The sequence below is a fragment of the Apium graveolens genome, chromosome 8 (genome assembly GCF_009905375.1).
Source record: "Apium graveolens cultivar Ventura chromosome 8, ASM990537v1, whole genome shotgun sequence".
NCBI lineage: Eukaryota > Viridiplantae > Streptophyta > Magnoliopsida > Apiales > Apiaceae > Apium > Apium graveolens.
The window spans coordinates 138,638,595-138,653,808 of record NC_133654.1 but is presented as its reverse complement, the minus strand read 5'-3'; positions in this window follow the sequence as shown (position 1 = coordinate 138,653,808).

The window sequence follows — 15,214 nt, the reverse complement described above, 5'->3', positions numbered from 1 at the left end:
TGCACGGATTAGACCAACAATAAAGCCCGTTTATGAAGGCCCAAAATCCCTTAATATTAATTATTTTCGTAATTAATATTAATAGGAGAAATCGGCTATCGTTAACGGTCCTCGAAAGGATATAAGTCCTGTGGATCAGCCTCCAAGAGGCCTCATAGGATAAAGGATCAGTTTCCTAATTCCTAGGACTCCAAAGTCCATTCTAACTCTGAGACTGGCCCACCAAGTCTCCTAACCCCAACCTAATTCAAAGGCATCTCATGCCTATATAAGGGATCTCACTCCACAAATCAGAACTACTTTTTTGACTTGATCCTTGACATACATTAATGTACGTAGGTATCTTGTTAAGGCAGATTGAGTCACGAAACACAAGAGCTGTCAAATCGAGCCTCGAAGCTCACGATCCCAAGCAATAAATACAACCTAGTTTTCAATCCACGATATTTGACGCCGTCTGTGGGAAAGCATAACAACAACCATGGTGAGAACACGGAGTGGAAACAACGCCCCCGAAGAAACACCGTTAGGACAACTCAAACGATTTCGTCAATAGTGGAGATACCCTCACACTCATCCTACGCCTCCACCCAAGGTAGAACCCTAATAGGAGCAACTGATTGTAATATCCCATATTTTCAAATATTATTATTATAATTATTTGGAATTATTTATGTGATTTTAGGTGAATTTTAGTGAATTATCTGATAAGTGGAATTGATGTTTGGGTGTTTATATGTGATATTATTTGAATATTTGAATTATTATATGTCCAGAATAAAATATAGATAATTGTGATATTTTCTGGTAATTTTTGGACTGTTAGATGATTTTATATTAATTTATGAATTATTAATTATTTTCTGAATAATTACCAAAATTATTTTATAAAGCCGGGAATCGTCCGACTTCAACCGTTTTTGCGTTTTTACAACCCGAAACTCTTCCGAAAACTCCTTCCTAACCTAATCTGGTAATTCCGGACATTTTTCGTGTTTTGACTTTTTCGATCCGGATTACGGTTTGACCCGTGCGCGGCCCGGCGCAAGATTTTCGATACGATAGTTATTTCGGTAATCAATAAAACCCGTATTTTCGAGAGACGGGATATTTTTATATTATTCTCGTATATAATGTTTTATAAAAAGCTCGGTTTTGATAATTATCCAATTTTGGTATTGAATCGGATCGTTATTGCAGTTACTTAGCTGCTAAGCAACTAATTTAACGATCCAAAATGATCCAAAACGATCCAGAACGATCCAATATTCCATAAATATAAATAGCCTATTTCTTATTTCGTTTATTCCGTTTATTCATTTGCAACCAGTTAAAACACCGTAAATACAGAGAAAAACCCGAGAAACCAATACGTTCCCGAGAATCAAACAAACGAACGAAGGCGTTATCGAACTCCGATTCGGGCGTGCAGCATATCAAAACGAAGCTCTCGGAATCCTCTATCTGAATCAATCATCAGTTTCTTTCCAGAAATCACCGTAATTTTCTTATTTAATTATTTATATTCGAATTATTTGATAATTAAATGATGAATTTTTGTTCTTGATGTTGTTGATGTGATTTGATGCTTCCATGTTGTAGAGCATGTTTTTCTGGTCGATTTGGTATATTATACTTCAAAAATAGAGCTCAGTATCATATAGAAATTAAGGTTTGAATTTTCTGGAAATTATTTGAATATGTGTTCTTGGTGTTCTTGAAGAGTTCTGTGAATTAAACTCGAATTTGAAGGTGATGCCGACTTCAGATTTCGATGTTCTAGTAACCAAAATGAAGCCCTCGATCTGTTCTTTCATAATTCCTTATCATAATCATCAAACGATAAGTAATTTTTCAATTCGTAATCTTAGGGTTTATGCTCGAATTTGGGTATTTTTGATCCTAGGGTTATTGATCGATTTTGATGATGGGGTTAGCTTCCTGATGTTATTTGCAATTGAATCGTGTATTTATTTAGGCCAAACGATTAACAATTAATATAAATCGAAGTTTTATTTGTTTTTGTTTATTCGTTTTTAATTTTAATTTTCTAGATTATTTACGATATGTTTATTGAAGTTGATCCTGGGGATTGATTGCATATGTTACCAGCTTCGTTTTGCAATTTATTTCGTTAATTTTGAGTGGAAATTCACCAAGTTCATTGTTCGCCGGAATCTGCGAGCTCGACGCCGGAAAAAATGGCGAAGGTGGCCGGAGTTCTTGCTCGACCCGGTTCTCCTCCAACCCGACCCGTTTTCTTTTGTTAAGACCCGACTTTGATTCTTGTTTCCCCAAACTTAATTTCAAAAACATGTTTCTGCATTTCTGATTTAAAAATAAATCAAAATTCAGTTTTTAGTTTTAAAAATCATTTATTTTATTTTCAAATATCATTTTCTTATTATTGTAAATTCTGAGAATTTATTTTAATTCAAAAAAAAATAATAATAAATTCAAATTATTTAATTAATTAATTTTAGTTGATAATTAATTATTTAATTAGTCAATTAATTTAAATATTAGTTGATTAATTAATTTAATTAGTTATTAATTAATTTTAATTGATTATTTAATTAGATTTAATTATTTAAAATTGATTTAAAAATTCTGAAAAATAGTTTCGAGCTTTAAAATATTATTTAAAATTATTTTCCAAGCTCGATAATTCTTATAAAATTATTTTAGGGTGTTCGAACCCTATTATTTTATTATTAAATGATTCGGAGATCGTTTTTATTCCGAAAAATGTTCAAAAATTCATAATAAATCAACCGTTCGTCTGTTTAATATGAAACGAACGCGTACAGACTCAGAAAAATATTCCGCTTTCAATAAAAATACTTTCGAGACCCAAATCCTTTTTGTTTCGAAAGGTCGTTTGTTTACAAGTTATTCTGAGTCGATTATTGATCGAAAAATCATATTTCTGACCCGATTTCAGTTTTAAACTTACCGAGTCGAGCCTTTTGACGAACCGAGTTATATGTGATGTGAATTATGTGATACGTGGATTATGTGATTACGTGCTATGTGAATTATGTGCGTACGTGGGTCAAGATTTCTGTATTTGTATGTCATAATTATGTGCGGGTTATCGTATGGGTAGACGATAGGCTTTTGACGCGTAGTTCGTCGAGTGATTATCGATTAGACAATTAAAGTTCTATATTTTAATTATAGATGCGGATCTCTCGAGTTGATCGGGACAAGACGTTGGATAAAGAATGAGATGGAATGGTATTGGGTATCTGGCTTCTAGCAATCGCAGGAGCAGCATATCAGTCAAGTGTTGAAAAGAAGGACGATGATATCTTAAGACAGAATGTCAGAATAGATGCGTCATTGCGAGTGTGACTAACTGCTAAAACCCAAAGGCAAGTACACTAACCTCACTTATCATTCAAGTGACGTTTATTTCGATTCATATTATGCAAGTACCCCTGACTTCACTTATCATTCAAGTGACGTTTATTTCGAATTATATTATGCAAGTATTGTTTTCCCTATTCTCTGTTCGGAATAGATAAATGTTTTACATATCGCTGAATTAAATAATTATGTTTATGCAAATACTCATCTGCTATTCTATGTTCAGAATAGGCAAGTGATTTTACTTATCCAATTATTGGATTTATAAATGTTTTGGATTTTGATAAAAGTGATTGGGTTGCGAATATTCCTACCCAAGAATTGGGTGTCGAGTATCATGACCCCATTTCAATAAAAGGTTTTAAGATTGGATTATAATTGCGTAAGTGACCGGGACGGACGGTCCAGCGGAGGGCTATTTCTAAGTGCCATATGAAATATTATGACACCATTTTGCCACAGGCTAGTTATGCCTTTTTGTTTGGGTACTCGTGTTTTTGAGGTCACGTTTCTATGAATCATGACCTTGTGCTATCACACGGGCTGATCAGCATGTGATAGTACGTCCGTCGGAGAATGATCCTAATCTAAATTATCATATCATTTTTGATATTCATAGAATAAATAATTTATCAACTGATTCTTTTTGGATTAAAAGTACTGATTCTGTTTTGGATTAAAAGTGAATTGTGGCTTTGATTCAGTTTCTGATTTTGTGGATACTTATGTTGTTGTTAAATATCAAAGGTGGTATTAGTATAGATGATTGATGTTGACTTCAGTATGGGTGTTGTGAGCATCAAAGTTCGTATTGATATCTAATTTGATATGACAACAAAATAAGTATTAATATCAAGAGTTGAGTTTTGAGTAAAGTTTATGATTCAATCCATAATCATTATTTCATGTTATTGTGGTTTACGATATTTCCGTAAACACTGTTTTACGAGTTTTATTCTCGTTATGATTCAAAGTATTGCTGAAGCACGTCGCTGGAAAATATAAAAGGGTTTTTGAATACAATTAAGGAATCAATTCTGAGGTTCCACTACTATAATTTTATGATTCAGCAATTATGATTTTTAAATGTTCTGCGATGATGCAGATGTCGGTTTTATATCAAGACGACCCTATATATGTTATAATTAACTTGCTGAGCATTTCTTTCGCTCATACTTGCCTGTTTTCAAATTTAACCTCCAGTGAGGATTAGCTTGCGCTGTTTAGCTGCGTAATTCGAGGAAGCAAAGAAGAAGCTTTTGGAAGGTGGTTGGTCCAGGGTTTACGGACTAGTGTAAGTTTTATTGTATAAAGTTGTTTATATTATATTATATATAGTTGTATATTTTATTTGGGCCTAGTATACTTCATTTCGAAGTTATACTAGTGGGTTTAGTTTTCAGTTGGAAATTATTGAAAAGAGTTTTAAAAGAAAGTGAAAAATTTATTGGTGGAATTTGGATATCTTGTTTCTAGAACTGTAACCTTAAAAGATCTTGGATTAGTTTGGGGTCATTTATGATAAATATCTTCCGCTGGCATTTAATTTTGATTAAACAGGTTATTTTGGATTGAGGTTTCATAGTGACGACCAAATCTTCTGACCCCGGATTTGGGGGCGTGACAGGTTGGTATCAGAGCTGAGGTTATAGTAAACTAGAAACGAGAGTGTGTAGGAGTGTGTATAGCTATGTGAGGACGTTTGAGCTCATATCGAGTTCCTGTTGGACTATTGGATATAGTACCAACGAATAAGTTAAGATAGGCGCATTCATTCGAGATGGTTGTGTTGAGCTGGATGGAACTCCGGGAAGCTGCAAACTTCTATGGTGGAATCTTCCGAGGCTACTACGATTTGATGACGATGAAGATTATCGATATCCCTGGAATATGAAGAAGTGTCGAGAATCGGATGACGAGTCAACAGAAGAATTCAAACAGAAGATAAGCATTAAGACTTTGGCAATACCTTTTCTTTCTATAATTTCTTTTGGCCTCTCTCAAAAGAAGTAATTGTTTGAGGATATATTCCCTAACACTCATTTTCAATCATAACTGTGTTTTAAATATGTCAGAGGCTGTCATGAAGTCTATTTTTCAGGTTTTGATAGCTCTGTCAAGTTATGATAATTAACTTCCACTTTTCTTATTTGGTGGATGGTTTCTTGATGATGTGACACCATTTGCTCATTTGGTGACATAATTTTGTTCTCTGGATTTCATTTCCTTCAGAAATATCAGCTTTGAAATCTTGTCAGCTTTATTCATTTGATTTTCAATTTTTTTCATATTCTTTTATTCTGACTGAGATGAACAACCTTAAATATAAGGGACGCAAGGTATACCTGTCTGTGTGATAGGAGTTGGATGGGACGCCATCACTTGTGTGTGTTGTGAATACATGAAGGTTAACAACCTTTAGTAGTGTCTTAATTTGGGCACGCAATACCAAGTTTGTTTGATCATATTGATCTCTCAGTTATTATTTCATTTCAACAATACTTTTTCTCAAATTCAGATTTTGGTTCCATTATGGTATCAAATTCTTTTCTCTTTGAAATTCTATGATTTTATCATTTCAAATATTCGAAGGTATGCCAATCAAGTTAAGTTGAGTATCCTGTTCAAGTCAAAGTAAGGCAGTGTGACGGAAAATTGGTTAGAAAACCCTTAGTGCTCTCTTTTGCTGATTCCGAGGACGGAATCCTTATAAGGTGGGTAGATTGTAATATCCCATATTTTCAAATATTATTATTATAATTATTTGGAATTATTTATGTGATTTTAGGTGAATTTTAGTGAATTATCTGATAAGTGGAATTGATGTTTGGGTGTTTATATGTGATATTATTTGAATATTTGAATTATTATATGTCCAGAATAAAATATAGATAATTGTGATATTTTCTGGTAATTTTTGGACTGTTAGATGATTTTATATTAATTTATGAATTATTAATTATTTTCTGAATAATTACCAAAATTATATTATAAAGCCGGGAATCGTCCGACTTCAACCGTTTTTGCGTTTTTACAACCCGAAACTCTTCCGAAAACTCCTTCCTAACCTAATCTGGTAATTCCGGACATTTTTCGTGTTTTGACTTTTTCGATCCGGATTACGGTTTGACCCGTGCGCGGCCCGACGCAAGATTTTCGATACGATAGTTATTTCGGTAATCAATAAAACCCGTATTTTCGAGAGACGGGATATTTTTATATTATTCTCGTATATAATGTTTTATAAAAAGCTCGGTTTTGATAATTATCCAATTTTGGTATTGAATCGGATCGTTATTGCAGTTACTTAGCTGCTAAGCAACTAATTTAACGATCCAAAACGATCCAAAATGATCCAAAACGATCCAGAACGATCCAATATTCCATAAATATAAATAGCCTATTTCTTATTTCGTTTATTCCGTTTATTCATTTGCAACCAGTTAAAACACCGTAAATACAGAGAAAAACCCGAGAAACCAATACGTTCCCGAGAATCAAACAAACGAACGAAGGCGTTATCGAACTCCGATTCGGGCGTGCAGCATATCAAAACGAAGCTCTCGGAATCCTCTATCTGAATCAATCATCAGTTTCTTTCCAGAAATCACCGTAATTTTCTTATTTAATTATTTATATTCGAATTATTTGATAATTAAATGATGAATTTTTGTTCTTGATGTTGTTGATGTGATTTGATGCTTCCATGTTGTAGAGCATGTTTTTCTGGTCGATTTGGTATATTATACTTCAAAAATAGAGCTCAGTATCATATAGAAATTAAGGTTTGAATTTTCTGGAAATTATTTGAATATGTGTTCTTGGTGTTCTTGAAGAGTTCTGTGAATTAAACTCGAATTTGAAGGTGATGCCGACTTCAGATTTCGATGTTCTAGTAACCAAAATGAAGCCCTCGATCTGTTCTTTCATAATTCCTTATCATAATCATCAAACGATAAGTAATTTTTCAATTCGTAATCTTAGGGTTTATGCGAATTTGGGTATTTTTGATCCTAGGGTTATTGATCGATTTTGATGATGGGGTTAGCTTCCTGATGTTATTTGCAATTGAATCGTGTATTTATTTAGGCCAAACGATTAACAATTAATATAAATCGAAGTTTTATTTGTTTTTGTTTATTCGTTTTTAATTTTAATTTTCTAGATTATTTACGATATGTTTATTGAAGTTGATCCTGGGGATTGATTGCATATGTTACCAGCTTCGTTTTGCAATTTATTTCGTTAATTTTGAGTGGAAATTCACCAAGTTCATTGTTCGCCGGAATCTGCGAGCTCGACGCCGGAAAAAATGGCGAAGGTGGCCGGAGTTCTTGCTCGACCCGGTTCTCCTCCAACCCGACCCGTTTTCTTTTGTTAAGACCCGACTTTGATTCTTGTTTCCCCAAACTTAATTTCAAAAACATGTTTCTGCATTTCTGATTTAAAAATAAATCAAAATTCAGTTTTTAGTTTTAAAAATCATTTATTTTATTTTCAAATATCATTTTCTTATTATTGTAAATTCTGAGAATTTATTTTAATTCAAAAAAAAATAATAATAAATTCAAATTATTTAATTAATTAATTTTAGTTGATAATTAATTATTTAATTAGTCAATTAATTTAAATATTAGTTGATTAATTAATTTAATTAGTTATTAATTAATTTTAATTGATTATTTAATTAGATTTAATTATTTAAAATTGATTTAAAAATTCTGAAAAATAGTTTCGAGCTTTAAAATATTATTTAAAATTATTTTCCAAGCTCGATAATTCTTATAAAATTATTTTAGGGTGTTCCAACCCTATTATTTTATTATTAAATGATTCGGAGATCGTTTTTATTCCGAAAAATGTTCAAAAATTCATAATAAATCAACCGTTCGTCTGTTTAATATGAAACGAACGCGTACAGACTCAGAAAAATATTCCGCTTTCAATAAAAATACTTTCGAGACCCAAATCCTTTTTGTTTCGAAAGGTCGTTTGTTTACAAGTTATTCTGAGTCGATTATTGATCGAAAAATCATATTTCTGACCCGATTTCAGTTTTAAACTTACCGAGTCGAGCCTTTTGACGAACCGAGTTATATGTGATGTGAATTATGTGATACGTGGATTATGTGATTACGTGCTATGTGAATTATGTGCGTACGTGGGTCAAGATTTCTGTATTTGTATGTCATAATTATGTGCGGGTTATCGTATGGGTAGACGATAGGCTTTTGACGCGTAGTTCGTCGAGTGATTATCGATTAGACAATTAAAGTTCTATATTTTAATTATAGATGCGGATCTCTCGAGTTGATCGGGACAAGACGTTGGATAAAGAATGAGATGGAATGGTATTGGGTATCTGGCTTCTAGCAATCGCAGGAGCAGCATATCAGTCAAGTGTTGAAAAGAAGGACGATGATATCTTAAGACAGAATGTCAGAATAGATGCGTCATTGCGAGTGTGACTAACTGCTAAAACCCAAAGGCAAGTACACTAACCTCACTTATCATTCAAGTGACGTTTATTTCGATTCATATTATGCAAGTACCCCTGACTTCACTTATCATTCAAGTGACGTTTATTTCGAATTATATTATGCAAGTATTGTTTTCCCTATTCTCTGTTCGGAATAGATAAATGTTTTACATATCGCTGAATTAAATAATTATGTTTATGCAAATACTCATCTGCTATTCTATGTTCAGAATAGGCAAGTGATTTTACTTATCCAATTATTGGATTTATAAATGTTTTGGATTTTGATAAAAGTGATTGGGTTGCGAATATTCCTACCCAAGAATTGGGGGAAATAAAATTATTTCGGGTGTCGAGTATCATGACCCCATTTCAATAAAAGGTTTTAAGATTGGATTATAATTGCGTAAGTGACCGGGACGGACGGTCCAGCGGAGGGCTATTTCTAAGTGCCATATGAAATATTATGACACCATTTTGCCACAGGCTAGTTATGCCTTTTTGTTTGGGTACTCGTGTTTTTGAGGTCACGTTTCTATGAATCATGACCTTGTGCTATCACACGGGCTGATCAGCATGTGATAGTACGTCCGTCGGAGAATGATCCTAATCTAAATTATCATATCATTTTTGATATTCATAGAATAAATAATTTATCAACTGATTCTTTTTGGATTAAAAGTACTGATTCTGTTTTGGATTAAAAGTGAATTGTGGCTTTGATTCAGTTTCTGATTTTGTGGATACTTATGTTGTTGTTAAATATCAAAGGTGGTATTAGTATAGATGATTGATGTTGACTTCAGTATGGGTGTTGTGAGCATCAAAGTTCGTATTGATATCTAATTTGATATGACAACAAAATAAGTATTAATATCAAGAGTTGAGTTTTGAGTAAAGTTTATGATTCAATCCATAATCATTATTTCATGTTATTGTGGTTTACGATATTTCCGTAAACACTGTTTTACGAGTTTTATTCTCGTTATGATTCAAAGTATTGCTGAAGCACGTCGCTGGAAAATATAAAAGGGTTTTTGAATACAATTAAGGAATCAATTCTGGGGTTCCACTACTATAATTTTATGATTCAGCAATTATGATTTTTAAATGTTCTGCGATGATGCAGATGTCGGTTTTATATCAAGACGACCCTATATATGTTATAATTAACTTGCTGAGCATTTCTTTCGCTCATACTTGCCTGTTTTCAAATTTAACCTCCAGTGAGGATTAGCTTGCGCTGTTTAGCTGCGTAATTCGAGGAAGCAAAGAAGAAGCTTTTGGAAGGTGGTTGGTCCAGGGTTTACGGACTAGTGTAAGTTTTATTGTATAAAGTTGTTTATATTATATTATATATAGTTGTATATTTTATTTGGGCCTAGTATACTTCATTTCGAAGTTATACTAGTGGGTTTAGTTTTCAGTTGGAAATTATTGAAAAGAGTTTTAAAAGAAAGTGAAAAATTTATTGGTGGAATTTGGATATCTTGTTTCTAGAACTGTAACCTTAAAAGATCTTGGATTAGTTTGGGGTCATTTATGATAAATATCTTCCGCTGGCATTTAATTTTGATTAAACAGGTTATTTTGGATTGAGGTTTCATAGTGACGACCAAATCTTCTGACCCCGGATTTGGGGGCGTGACACTGATCCTCAGCCACAAATGACGAATCCCCCGGCTCCTCAAGGAACGAATTCCCAACTTCAGCAGCTACATGCACCTGCGAATCCTCGACCCGTTGGGTATGAGTATTCAACTCTTATGACTACTAACCCCCCTTACGGGATGCCCCTATACCCCGAGGTTGGAGGAAGTGGACATGCTAATCGGAGTGAAGCTCAAGGGAAGACACCCTGTGGCGCCCCAAAATCCGGGGTCAGGAATCTCGGAGGCCACGCCATCTAAACCACTATAAACCACACACCTCACATCACAATATATAAATACTCACACTTTACGACCCCATACTTATCACACACACACACACTTATAAGTTATTGTCTTGGAAACGAACCATTCATTACTAGAGAAGATCAAACCACAAAGTGATAATTATTACAACCCAAAAGTAATTAAGTCTTACCGGGGAATAACCTTTAAGTAAGGCTAATCCGTCGGCCAAATATACGTTTCTTATTTATTACCTTACATAAGTCATACTTATAAATAAGTCGAACTAAAAACAACTGAAAACCAATCCAGCTTATTCGGACTACCTGCGGTACAGCACTAAACAATCTACGGAACAACTGGCCATTTCCTGAAAGGAATATGTCCTAAGTCCAATCATGTATTAGGATTTAGGAATAACTTTTATGTAATCTGTTTTGATTTCATTGATATTAATAAAGACTTGTTTTGTTTTTATTACGGGCTTTATCTATTTAAGTGTTTAAATAAGATATACCATAGTTTAGAGTAAAGCTTTTTATGGATTATGATGAGATCATAATAATGAGACCTAAAAAGATGATAACTCTAAACTTAAATAGTTCCTGGTCATAGGATTACTAACTGTAATTAATAATCCGCAAAGATCGGTACATACTATGCTTGCTTCATTATGAAGGATGTCTGTTCTCATAGACATTTGTGTGGTGACACTATAGCTAGTATGTAGGTGCTTATTATAGAATAAGTTCACTGAACATGACTCGCACAGCTGAACAACAGATGGAGTTCACTCACGTGTCAGCAGTTGTTCACATAGTGATAGTTGTACAAGTATCCTTAGACTTGAGGTCATCATAGTCATCTTGTGTACACTGAACTATACTTTGGTTTAGTTCTTAGTCTCCAGGGACAATTATTAGGGCTCTTCTGGGTATAGGAATTTGTACACGAAGATAATGTATGATCAATAAAGGATCTACCCCTTCCAGTGAAGGAAGCGAATGTTCAAGGCTGATCCACTTATGCTAGTTCAGGAATCTCTGGTCAGAGTAAATGAAATTAGAAAGGAGTTTCTAATTTGCATAGAACTACGCATAGTAAATGGTAAGCAAAGTGATTGAATTAGATAGGCTTGACACGAGATCCATGCCTTGTATTTAATAGGGACATTGTAGGGTAGAAGGAGTTTATTGTACGGTAACTATTCACTGAATAGGTTCTTGGTATTCTAAGCAGTGAATTCATATTATCCGGATAGTCGCGATATGCTGAGAAGTATCCCTCACGATGTAGAATAAATGTGATTAATTAATTAATCATATTTAATAAATTAGAGAATTTATATAAATAATGATAAAATAGTTTTATTATTATTTATTTCTACTACCGGCTTAATATTGAACCTACAGGGTCACACCATAAAAAGAGAATGATTTAATGGTGGAGGAATTAATTAATAATGGCTAATAATTATTTATTTATGAAATAAATAATTAATTGGCAAATTTAATAATTGATTAAATGAGATTTAATTGATTATAAATTAATTAAGAAAAGTTCTTAATATTATTAATTAAAGGATTTAATTTTTGGAAATTAAATCAAGAGAGAGAATTATTTCTAAAGTGTTTAGAAAAAGGATTAATAATTAAAAGGTGTTTTAATTATTAATAAGAATAATAAATGGGATAATAATAATATTATTTATGGAAAATTTCAGCTGAAAATTTTGCCTATAAATACACTATTATAGACCCTATTTTATTCTAACCCACATCGAACCCAAGAACCCAAAAACCCAAAAAGTTTGGAAAATCCAATTCTCTCCACCTTCTTCCTCCTCCTTAACATCGTTTCCTTGGTGGATACCGGTGGAGTGCTTCACACTTGAGGAGCAACTGCTAAGGATCTCTGATCATTGTCTCCGAATTATTTTAAAAGGTTAGATTCGATCCCTCGAATTTTTATTCACGATTTATATGCTTTTATTTGGATTTTGTATGTGTAAAAGTGTTTTGCCATGACCCCGCTGCGTTATAAATCCAACATTTCCTACCCGTTTCCTGGCTGCGGTTCTCATGGTAGGCATCTTGATTCACTATTGTGTTGTGTCAATTTAAGAAAACAAGTGTGAGCTATAATGCCCAGCATAATAATGTACAGTATGAAAATGACTATATGATAAACTTACGTAAAACATCATATATGATAATTACGTTTTAGTCGAAAATAGTTTCCCATGGTGATACACACCTTTTATGAAAGCAATCCTTTAGTGGATTTTATTAACCTGCGAATACCTTAATAGTAAACCCAGCACCTAGGCTTGGGTTACGGCATTGCATCACAATTCCAATTGGAAGAATAGGACACTCTTTGGAGCCACCGCATACGATGATCAGTCGTAATACGATAATATTAACCTTTTCTACTAGTAGAAGGACGACACCTTCGTATCCCAGTTATCACCTTGGCCGCATTCGGGATACGTGTCCCATTTTGGGTATACACATACTTCAAAAGTTCCTGAGTACACAGAGTACCTTCGCATGCGGTACCTTTGGTAGTCCATCTAGCACACATAGTACCAGAGTCTACCCCTCCATTGTCCTTTTAAAAGAATTCTATCATATCTCAAGAACTCGAACCACATCGAAGTTCCCCAAGCGTTTTGCTTGTTGATAGAAACAACTTATCGCATTAGGGCATATATATATATATGTACTTCCAAAATTTTAGGGGGAAGTACTAAGGATGTAAGTTGACCGTTGTCAACAGATAATTAAATAAGGGGGAATGTTTCTCCTTGAAACTATATTCAAAATATTAAAATAAGTCAAGATAATATTCTCCGACGATCTGAAGTTATTCGAATGATTCCCGAATATCCGAAAGTATTTTAAATCAGATTCTATGATTTTTAAATCATAAATAAACCCTTTTTATAAATTAAATGATAATTTATGTTTAATAATTTAATGGACTTTTAAAATTTACTCGAGTCCGAAGTAAATATTTACTGGAGAATACTTCTCCATAGTAAATGAATAGTAGATAAATATTTCTTGTCCAAATGGTAAAGTGTAGTTGAGGGAATACGATCTTTGGAAATCGTTTTAATAAAAATTCGAGGTGTTTAATATTTTATAAGTGGACGTTGGATCCCTTTAAAACGTATTACTATGGACTTGTAATCGTCCTATAATATCACTTGAATGATTCCCGGGTTTTTATCTTGAAATCCCGACCGACTCTCGGTCTTATTATAATACGCCATGCTTATAGCGGAATAAAATATTTCACGATATATACTTATCGTACAATATCGCTACATTATGCGAAAATTCAATAACTACGTATCATGGAAAGCATGGTATTTATACAATAATAATAAACAATCCTTTCACAAGACAACAGTAAATGGAGTTGGGTTCGCAAACTTGCCTGGGTATCTCGAGGTGGAGGATGCTCTAGGTTCCGCTCGGAAATCTATAATCATAACACAATTCATTTCGTTAGGTCCCGTTCTAATTTACGGCGACTCACACTCATGCGCTACTTATTACGCACCCTCTCAAATTATATTACCCTTATTATTCCTTTAAGTCCTTATTCACATTATGGTCGCTTCCTTTTTCAAAGTATCTTAAGTCCATTTTCATTTTCGCTGTCGGCTCCGCTTATGGATTCTACGATTTCTAATCACACGGTGTCGGCTCCGATATTTTTATAAAATTGAAAAATCATTATTTCCACTTAAAATTTTTAAGAAAGTTAGGAAACTCAATATACTACTCTCTGTAAAATTTTCATGATTTATGAACATTCTTAAGTCGATCCTTTATATTTTCAAAGTTCGTAATTCGTAGCAGTTTTTGTCGCGTAAATCACCTTTAGTAAAACGGTCATAACTTTTGATCTGTAAATCGGAATCAAGCGATTCAAGCGCCTAAACGATTCTTATAACATTTTCTATCATAATCAAGCGTAAATTTTCAAGAAACTACAGTTTGAATTCTTGGGACTTTCTGCAGAAGCTTAAAGTTGTGTTTTGTTCGTTTTAATGAGATTACGTTTACGACCGGAGTTTCGTTTACGCCTTAAATCTTTATACTACCACCAACAATCAACATATCATCATCAACACACTAACTCCTCTCAATAACATAATGTTCTTGAGGTAACAACAATCAACCTTAAATCTACTTAGCTAAACATCAAGATTTCAACAATACCACTACTAAAACTAGGTTTACAACTACATACTAAAAGGATCTTGAACTTAAATCTTAAATAATGGGTCAAAGATTTTTACCTTTCTTGAGAGCTTGAGATATGTTCTTGATGATGGTGAAGTCTTGGGAGTGCTTAGTAGGGTTTTTGGAACCTAAAACAACCATTGAAATCGAGAAACCATATAAGAGTTACTATTCATACTATTCATTCTCAACTTTCTTGATTTTAT